Source organism: Zootoca vivipara, chromosome 9, assembly GCF_965207765.1.
Source record: "Zootoca vivipara chromosome 9, rZooViv2.hap1.1, whole genome shotgun sequence".
Taxonomy (NCBI): Eukaryota; Metazoa; Chordata; class Lepidosauria; order Squamata; family Lacertidae; genus Zootoca; species Zootoca vivipara.
Window position 1 is genome coordinate 48922290 of NC_142592.1, and position 9603 is coordinate 48931892.

Sequence of the window (9603 nt, forward strand, 5' to 3'; positions counted from 1 at the left end):
ATGCTTTGTAGAGATCTTTTTTGTTTACTACATTTACTTGATGAATATTTTTTTTTACATTTGAATGGCATTGTGTATTGACTAGATAGCACCCAGTGGGTATTTAGAAAATGTTTTTCCTGACACACGTTTTCTAAAATTAATTTCATTTCAAAACTCCCCATTTTTTATATTCTCCAGAAGCAAATGTTGAAACGTAATTTGTAGAGTGATGGGCTGAATAATACAGTGCAGCCTCATCCAGCGCTAGCCAATTCTATTTGCTGGTGGAAGGTAAGATGGCAGTTCCTCTCTGCTTCACATACAGAAGCTGAATGGAATGGCAGTTGAATCTTATTTCAGCACTAGTGGCAGGATAGCATCCTTCACTGCACCTGAAGCTGCTGACTGGTTTAGGGCCACAGGCTAGAGACTATGTGAGATATATATATATACTGTATAGAGAGAACTCTGTCCTCTAACCAGTGGTGGATTTATGGTCCATTGGGCACAACCCTTCCCCCCCCCCCTAACCATTCACCTATATAGAACATGAGTATGTCTGAAAATGGCCTGTGTTTTTGGCATTTCCTTCATGCAGAATTGTTGATTAACTTGTCATAATTTATGTACATCTCGCAATGCAGAACCTTTAATCACTAAGGTTGCTGAACTCGCTAAATTCCCTTGACCATATATGGTAGAATGCAAGTAATTTTTTTATTCTTTTAAGGCTGTTGAATGAACTTTCACCAGTTGCATCGTAGCTTTATTAGGGTGGTACAAAATACGGGGTTTGTGGTACAAAACCAATACAAAACCTTGGCACCAGTTTGGAGGGGATCCCAAATTTCGTGGTTAATAAAATTATTTGATATGAGCAATGTTTAAAAATGTTCAAGAATTGCCTCTATGCTGGGAAATGTGGTGTGCAAACCACCAGTAACAAGCTCATAAAGTGGAGTCTGAGACATTGATGATGTAAAGTCCCCACTGGTCACAGAACACAGCAAGTTTCACTGTTTTTCTTCAAAGACAACAGAATCTGTGTCCTCTGAAGACATATACATTAATTTTTGGATGCTGTCATTTGTATTTAGTAAGATGATTCCACAACAGTGGTTTCAGTCTGAAATATAAACTCATTGGGTTGTGCCCTCAGTTCTGCTCTGGAGAGCCAGGAGAACCTCTGGAACTTGCTAGACTATATAACATACAATAATGATGAAGGATAATAGTATTGACAAGTGGGACCCTCAGCACAATATTGCAGTGCAGAATGTGTTCCCATTCACTCTGCCAGCCAACCAGCCATGCTGTTATCCAGGATCCTCAGTTTCACGGAACAACATTATATGATGATGTAGTGCTGCTGTGATGAGGAGAGATGAAGATTTTGGCTGAGCAGTGCCACTGATTGCCAGTTGTTGGCGAGCAACAATGAGGAAGGGCTGTACATGCTTCGCTAGCAGACTTCCCAGAGGAAGTGTGAATGAAGACTCTGGATTCATGGAGCTTTGGTCTGAACCAGCAGGACTCTCCTTATGCTTACACACTGTATCTACACAGTGCAGCTAAACAAATCTCAAACCCAGAAATAATTGGTTTCTGAACTTTATGTTGTCAGTCCTTTGGTGGATATTGGTTTCAACATTTCTAGGTTAGAGAATGATGCAGGCTCATCAACAGAGCTGTTTTTTTGTTTTTTCTAAAAAAGATAAATATAATAGGGGTGGCTTTAGTATTGCCCCCAACCCCTAAAATACAATTATTTTGGTACTCTCAGTCACTTGATTGGGCTATGAGCTGCTGCTGATTTTTTTTTTAAGCCAAACTTTTGTTAATGTACAGGCATTCGTCATCTGCTGTTCATTAATGCACATAGGCCTGGCAATGGAATGAGCGTTTTTCTAGAGTGGGGTCGAAAAACTAATTATTCACCATATGGTGGCCGGCTCAGCAACAATTGCTGAAGCCATGGAAGCAAAAGGAAGTTGGCTGGCTGTTCTTTGAGCAGTTTGCACAGTGATGACTCTCTTGACACATGCCATTCATTTGGTTTCTGAATAACAGATGGACTAAGGCTGGGAATTGTGGAAAAATCATGGCAGGGATCTGGTGGCTGCCCTTGCCTTTTTATCCTTCAGAATGACTTTGGGTCACATGGCCTGTGGAAAATAACAAGCAGGGGATTGTACTCCCAGGATTTCCCTGCTTCTTTCATAAAGCAGGGCGTAATTTTGACTGCCTTTTTCGTATTTTGTTTATTAAAGGGATCAGGGGTTTTAGATGAAAGAGATTACTTGGTTTGTGGTTGGTGTGTGTGTGTTGGATGTGTGGGGTGGGGGTGGGGTTGTGCTATACCAGTGACACTCAGCTCATTGTTAGAGGGGAAAATGCTGGCAGTTTGATAAGGGATAAGAAAACAGAGGAGGTTTTAAATTTAAATTTAAATTACTTGCTATTTGTTCTCTTCCCGTTTGTAAATCGCACATAGGCAAGTTAAGATAAGAGCTGTTTTAGATTCAGAATGTTCAAGCTGGTGGGGAGAAGTGTACCCCTCCTTCCTGTTTTCCCCTCCCACCATCCACAATAGAGTTTAAGAAGTAAGGGTAACAATCAACAGGACCAGAACATCATCTGCACCTGCAACTTGCATGCTATCTGGATTTAACATTGTTCTCAAGACTGACAAGCGTAGAAGAAGGAGAAAGCTGCAAGGAAGATCTTTTTCTGGACTTCTTGTTTCTGTAAAAGTGAATCAAATTAATTCAGGCTTTACATGGAAAGTGAATGAAATTTTAATTAAGCATGGTTGACAGTGGTAATACGGGTTAAAAGATTTTTAGTCCCACCCTTTCCAGACCACCCTGAGCAAAAATATAGATATTCATCAAAGGAAAACAAGCACCCTTTTTTCCATGTTAAGTGTAGTATGTTCCACAACGTGAACAACTCCCACCCAGAATCCAATGTCCCCACTGTGGAAGGACATGTGGATCCAGAATGGACCACCACAGTCACCTACGGACTCATTGTTAAATCCGTGTTTATGGAAGACAATCTTACTTGGCTGTGAGTGATCGCCAAAGAAGAAAAAAGAAGAAAGAAGGACAAGTAGAGATGGTGATATGAAACATGTGTCAGAATCAGAGAAGTCATGAGAAATTGAAAAAAAGCAACAACAGATGCCCCTCTTTGACTTCTTGCAAGTAGGTTTGTGTCTTCAAGCACCTTCCTCCACCACCACCATTCCCTTCACCTGCCCATTCCAGGGCCTGTAGACTTTCCATGGGGCTGTTTAGTTTGGAGAAAAGATGAGTAAGAAGGAACATGATAGAGGTATACAGAATTATGCATGGTCTGGAGAAAGAAACTATAGAAAAGTTTTTCTCCCTCGCTAAGAATACTAGAACTTTGGGAAATCCAATGAAACTGAACACTGGAAGATTCAAGACAAACAAAAGCTAGACAATGGAATTCACATCAAAAGTAGTGACTGCCCCCAATGTGGACTGCTTTAAAAGAGGATTGGACAAATTCATGAAGCTATCAGTGGCTACTAGTCACCATGACGGCTATGTTCTACCTCCGCTGTCAGAGGCAGTATTCCTCTTAATACCAGCTGCTGGGAATCACAGGTGGGGAGAGTGCTGTTGCGTTCAGGTGGTGGGATTCCTGGGTTCTTCTTGTGCTCTTGGAAGAAAGTGGAAGTGGCTATTTACACTATTCACATTCATTTCTCACCAGGGAATATGGTGTTCCCAGTCCCTTCCCCATGCAAGAATGGGTGGTGCAAGAATCCACCACCCTGCTGTTTCTGTCTTTCCTTCTCCTGCCCTGAGAAAGTCTGTAAGCTCATGTGGAGCACACACAAACACTTTCTGAGGTGAACACATGGTTGCGTGTGCATCCCTGGTCAGAATTCTGGTTGCATAAATTTTCTATAAGGGAAGGTCTGGGAGAATGGTGTGTGTGGTGCAATTTCAAATGCACCATGAGCAGATGTCCATAGTCCATTGCCCCAATTCGGGAAGGCTGTGATTGAGAGTGAAGAAAGTGAAACTGTATAGGAGCTGGAGGCTCTGCCTGTTCCTGGCTGGCAGCCAGGCCTTGATCTGAGCAGGTGTTTACTCACACTCCCTCTGTCCCAAACCTAGTATGGTCAATATCACCCTTGTTCCTTGGTGGGAGGGCCACCATTTTGTGGTTCACCTCAGGTGCCAAAAGGTTTTGGGCCATCCTTGATTCCTGTGACTCTGGAAGTAATGAAGAAGGGATCCAGAACCTAGCTGACTAGTGGTAAAACACCTGGTCCTGGGGTGGCAATGTCTGGTTCTTCTGACAGCTCCCTCTGGACCTCCAAGGAGATCCCATGTTCCAGGTATGGGTGGGGCTGAAGCCTGACAGCAGTAGGTGCTCAACTGTTCCTCCACCTGCATTTATTCTTCTGAGATTTCAACCATTGCCTGCTCCCTCAACATGGGAGTTACTTCTGATCTTGGAGCAACACTGAGAGAAAAATGTCTTTCAAGAAGTGTGATGGGGAACCATCTTGCACCTGCAACTTGATCTCTCTGCGCTCCCACCCCACTACATTCCGGGGTGTGGGGAGATCATACTGCCATGACTTCTAGTTCCCAAACTACTTTTTAAAAAATTGCCCATGCCATCTCCCTGTTATAGGAAACTGCCAATGACCTGATTCTGACCAATAGATCTGTTGCTAATGCTATCAAAATTCGCAAACCCCTTTCGTGAAGCCCACTGGCGTATCTCTGCTAGGGGCTGTTAGACTCCCTGATACCTCCTCTCTCATCATCTCTGCTGAACCTTCTTTGAATGACCCTTGAATGGTGCAAAGCAGAACCAGTGAGAGGTGTGGCCTGGGGCATGTTCCAAAGGCCAGATAAGAGTACATTTTTGTAAACTTTACACTGACTTTTCCATTCCAATAGCATTAATTGTTTCCCTTGTAATTAAATGTGACTATTGAAATGGCTTTGTATAGCCAGTTTCAGCCATATCTTTACTGTACATCCCATCTCCTATGTCCATGAATACAAACAACAACATTGATTTGCAATAACAATCAGTGTCCTTGTTATATTTCTGTATTTATTAATTTTTATCCCACCCTTTATCCGATGAACTGAGGACATGGCTCCTTACCCCATTTTGCCCTCACGACAACATTGTGTGGTCTGTTAGTTTGAGATTTAATGTCCAGACCAAGGTCACCCAATATGCTTCCTGTCTTTGTCGCTGAGTGGGGATATTTAAGTTTTATACAAATGTGTTGCAAGTGAGGGTGATTTAACTACATTATTGCTTTCTTTAAAAGCTGGGTGTATTTTGTATGTATTTTGTCCTTTCTGCACCTTTAACAGAGGCAACTGTCTTGTTCACACCAAGGAATGGCTACTCATGCTCCTACTCTGTGGGTGATAATGTAGCTAGATTCTACTCAGAGTAGACCCACTGAAATGAATGAAATGGCTAAGTTAGGTCCATTAACTGGGTGTACTCTGAATAAAACTTAGTTGAATACCCTTGTTTTGTGCTTTTCATTTACTACCGGTACTCAAACTGGCATGACATTCTCTCTGTGTGTTTGCACATAGTTGACTGCATTGCTGAGGTTAGATTTGCTGGAGTCCTTCCCTCTGGATAGGGCAAAACTGCTTGGCCTAATTATGGCATATTATTAAATTAATTTGATAATTGGACAGCGTAATTAAAAGAACTCCCCACCAGCAAAAAGCAAGGAATAGCTCCTTTGTCTTAAAGTTCACCCTCGGAACAATTCGTTGCAGTTTCAAAGGGTGTCAGGGAGGATTTTTAAAAGAGAGGAAAGAAAATCATTACTCAGAGTAGTGTATTATGCTCTCGTCAGCTGTCAGCTTTCAACACTTATTTTGACAATGGTTGTTTTTGACAGAATTTGTAAGATGCTTTTCCTCACCCTGGGCCTGAGATATGATGAATGTGCCATAAAGGTGACCTTTTACCCAAGGCCACATGTTAATATTCAGAATGGTCCTTTTGTTAGTTTCGAACAATGCCTGTCTTTTTTCTTTCCTTCTATTTTTTTTTAAAAAAGCTTGATTTGCCAATATGACCCTCTGTTAGAATGCTGGACCATTCCAGATTGGTCACCGGGAAGCATCAAGTGCCTTTGACTGAAATGACATGGAAGATGTATGGTCGAAGTGCTGTATGCAGCACCACTGCTGTGACATGAAGAAAACCACTTTGACCCAAATAGAAGTGTACTCAAACAATGTCGCACCAACCAAAGGCAACATATTGGGAAGAAAAATGCTTGCGAACAGTTTGTGCTGGAAGATGTATTGGCCAGACTGCCATAGGGCAATCTTTGAACTATTGAAATCTTTAGAAATATTGTTTAGTACTTGAACAATACTTACAACCTAATTAATCAAGCATAGATGCTCCTGCTCTCTTTTTACACAGTGTATTATTTGACTTCAAGAATAGCACTCTCAGATGTATTTTGAAAGGCTTTACTGTTTAGGCAAACTACTACTTCTAACGAGCAGTTGAGATTGCAGCTCCATCTGTGCAAAGTAATCAGATAAGTGACATAATTATTAAGAATGATATTGCATTTTACTGTTAGTTCCCTACTATAGATCTGTGTTAGCATTAAGTGCAAATAAGCTAATATTTCCAGCTTAAGCCAATCCTATCTAACAAGTATTATAGTGCTTCTAAGGTATGCTCCACAGCTTCTGGTGGTGATAATGTGAATCATATATGTGGTGGCATTAATTAATATTGTTTAAAAACTCTCTGAATATAACAGTTCAACTATGACAGCATTTTCAAAGCCCCTTGTCCTCTGTGCAGCCTAGTTGCTTCCACATAAATGTGCATAGGATCACCATTAAGTGGATTTGAGAAAATTCATAGGGAAAATGTTCTTATTTATTCCAGGAACTAGTATATTTGTTTTGTTAATGAACTGGAGCCAGATATACACCACAGTCTTTATTCCCTGAACAGTGCTGCTGGAGAGGGTTAGCATAAGGCGGAGGTGTCCCTCTGCTGGGCTCTGCCAGTGGAGGCGACTCCTCTGCAGACATCCCTGATGGTAACAGGCTCTTGGGAAGCTTCTGGGGCACAGTTTTGGTTGGCAGTAGAGAACACAGGGTGCTGAAATGGATCAGTACACAAGTGGAAGTGGATCAGAGTCAGCATAGTCCCACCAGATACAAAGCTGCTGCATTTCCCTGGGAGGAGTCCAGCTTTGACCTGGCACAACAACAACAAAAAAGAAAAATCTGCCCACTTTCTTTCCTGGTTGTCATGCGTATCAGGGATTTGGATGTACTGCACTTCTCCGCAGTCCCATTTAGGATTTCTGTGCTGCCTGTGCAACACAAAAGAGGGGGAGAGGGGAAATCTTACCACCACTTTTCACCCTGCGCAGCATGAATGGCAGGACTTTGGATATGCCAGTAGCTCTGCCATTCTACTCCATCCTGCTGCTTCAAGTTCCCCATAGGATTGCTCTGCTCGCCATGCTTAGAGTAGACCTACTGAAGTTGATCATAGTCTGGAGTTGTCATATTTCAAACAGGGAAAATCCGGACAGAAAAATTGTTGTTTTTTGGCCAAAGTCCAGATTTTCCAGGATATTTTAGCAATTTCTGCTTGGACACTGCTTCCGACTGCAGTATTCTGGATATGTCCGATAAATTCTGGACGTATGGCATCCCTCTCACAGTCCTATTTATTTCACTGGATGTACTGTAAGCATGACTAAGTCTGAATCCTAGCCAAAATTTGAGATTAAGACAGAATACATTTGGTACACATCTTTAGGAAAGTCCACAATATTTATTTATTTATATTTATTTATTTATGGTATTTTGCATTGCCTTTTAGGACATAGTCAAAACACAGTACTGTGCATTAAAGGTAAAGGGACCCCTGACCATTAGGTCCAGTCGTGACCGACTCTGGGGTTGCGCACTCATCTCGCATTATTGGCAGAGGGAGCCGGCGTATAGCTTCCAGTTCATGTGGCCAGCATGACAAAGCCGCTTCTGGCAAACCAGAGCAGCACATGGAAACACTGTTTACCTTCCTGTTTATCTACTTGCATTTTGACGTGCTTTCGAACTGCTAGGTTGGCAGGAGCTGGGACCAAGCAACGGGAGCTCACCCCGTCACAGGGATTCGAACCACCGACCTTCTGATCAGCAAGCCCTAGGCTCAGTGGTTTAGCCCACAGCGCCTCCTGGGTCCCTGTGCATTAAGGCACATTAATAACCACCAAATCATAATACAGAAAATTATAAAACAGCGGCTGAGAGTTGTAGGTAGGCCTCAATCATATTGTGCAAATTTTCATTAAAATTATGTAGTCTTCCGGATCAACAAGGCTTTCAAAGCTTTTTCTTCTTTTCTGCTTTCTTGTAGGATATGTTTTACTTGGATCTAGAGTGCAGCAAAGGACTTTTTGAATTAATAGATTAATAAAATGAGGCAGATTATTATTTTATTAAGCTTTATATTCTATTAAGTATCTACAAAATTATCATACATGTACTTATTTTGTTAGATGCTGTAAACTTGGAATATCTCAGTGAAAAATACTATGGGCAGCCTTTGCTTTAATTGCTCTAGCAACTCTATTTCTTTCTTTAGGTCTGATTTTGTATGTGCATTCAAGTTTGGAACTATATATTGGAGACTTAAAAGTCCAGATGCAACAGGTAGGACTTAGCAAAGCATCTGGTGTTCTTCTAATTTTGCTCCTGTTTATTTGTGTTCTTCAGCCAATTTTAGAAGAGGACAGGTGCAGCCAGTGAGAACCAATCTACTTGCGCATATGATGTTCCAAAAATGCCACCACCAAGTTCTGTCTCCAGTGGGGAAGAGATGGTTGGAATGGGAGCACTGGCATATCCTCACCTACCTATCAACCTGGAGACCACCTGTGTACACATTAAGGAGAAAGCAGGAGACACTGAAACTGCTATAGACTAAACACAGACAGAAATGTAGAATGTCTCGATTCAGCCAGGATACAAAGCAGTACAACTTCATTATTTTTAGAGGCTGAAGCCATTCAAAAAATTTCTGTAGGCCATCCTCAACTGTAAGTAGCCAATCACCTTTGAGAGGTAAACAGATTGTTGTAAGAATATTAAACGACTAAACAACAACAACTACAAGCCTTTTCCCCAGATTGGGGTGCAAGGCAGCTTGCAGATAGAATGGAAACAGCTAAAATACAAAACCATTGATTGATCAGGTATTTAACTAATATTGATGTATTGTGTTCTTATGCCTCATTCACAAGTCCAGTCACATAGAAGGAAGCCCCATGAACTTTGGTACAACATAGACACACAACTTACTGTCCATCCTACAGGTACACATATTGGCACACAAATCAGCACCTGCTGGTGGGGTGGCGTGGCATTACTTTCCCAGTTTCCCAATGTGGAAGTTGCTGCCAGTAACCGAGATGGGGAGTCAAGGTGGCAAGGAGATTGGCATGGTGCTGGCATAGTGGCAGAGTCAAGCTGACACTCCTAATGCTGTGCTGAAACTGTACTGACCTCCCCACAGCCTTACCCCTCTCAG

At 41.9% G+C, this 9603-nt stretch overlaps 1 long non-coding RNA gene across 2 annotated transcripts in view; it reads left to right on the forward strand.

Annotated features, from left to right (window-relative positions):
* The window catches only part of LOC132592769 (uncharacterized), a 61865-nt gene extending 52938 nt beyond the window's left edge, over positions 1 to 8927 (forward strand). For both annotated transcript variants that reach the window (XR_015951744.1, XR_015951745.1), the window contains one exon: positions 8790 to 8927. This is a non-coding gene — a long non-coding RNA (uncharacterized LOC132592769). The remainder of the gene's footprint in view (positions 1 to 8789) is intronic.
* Positions 8928 to 9603: the final 676 nt, after the last annotated feature.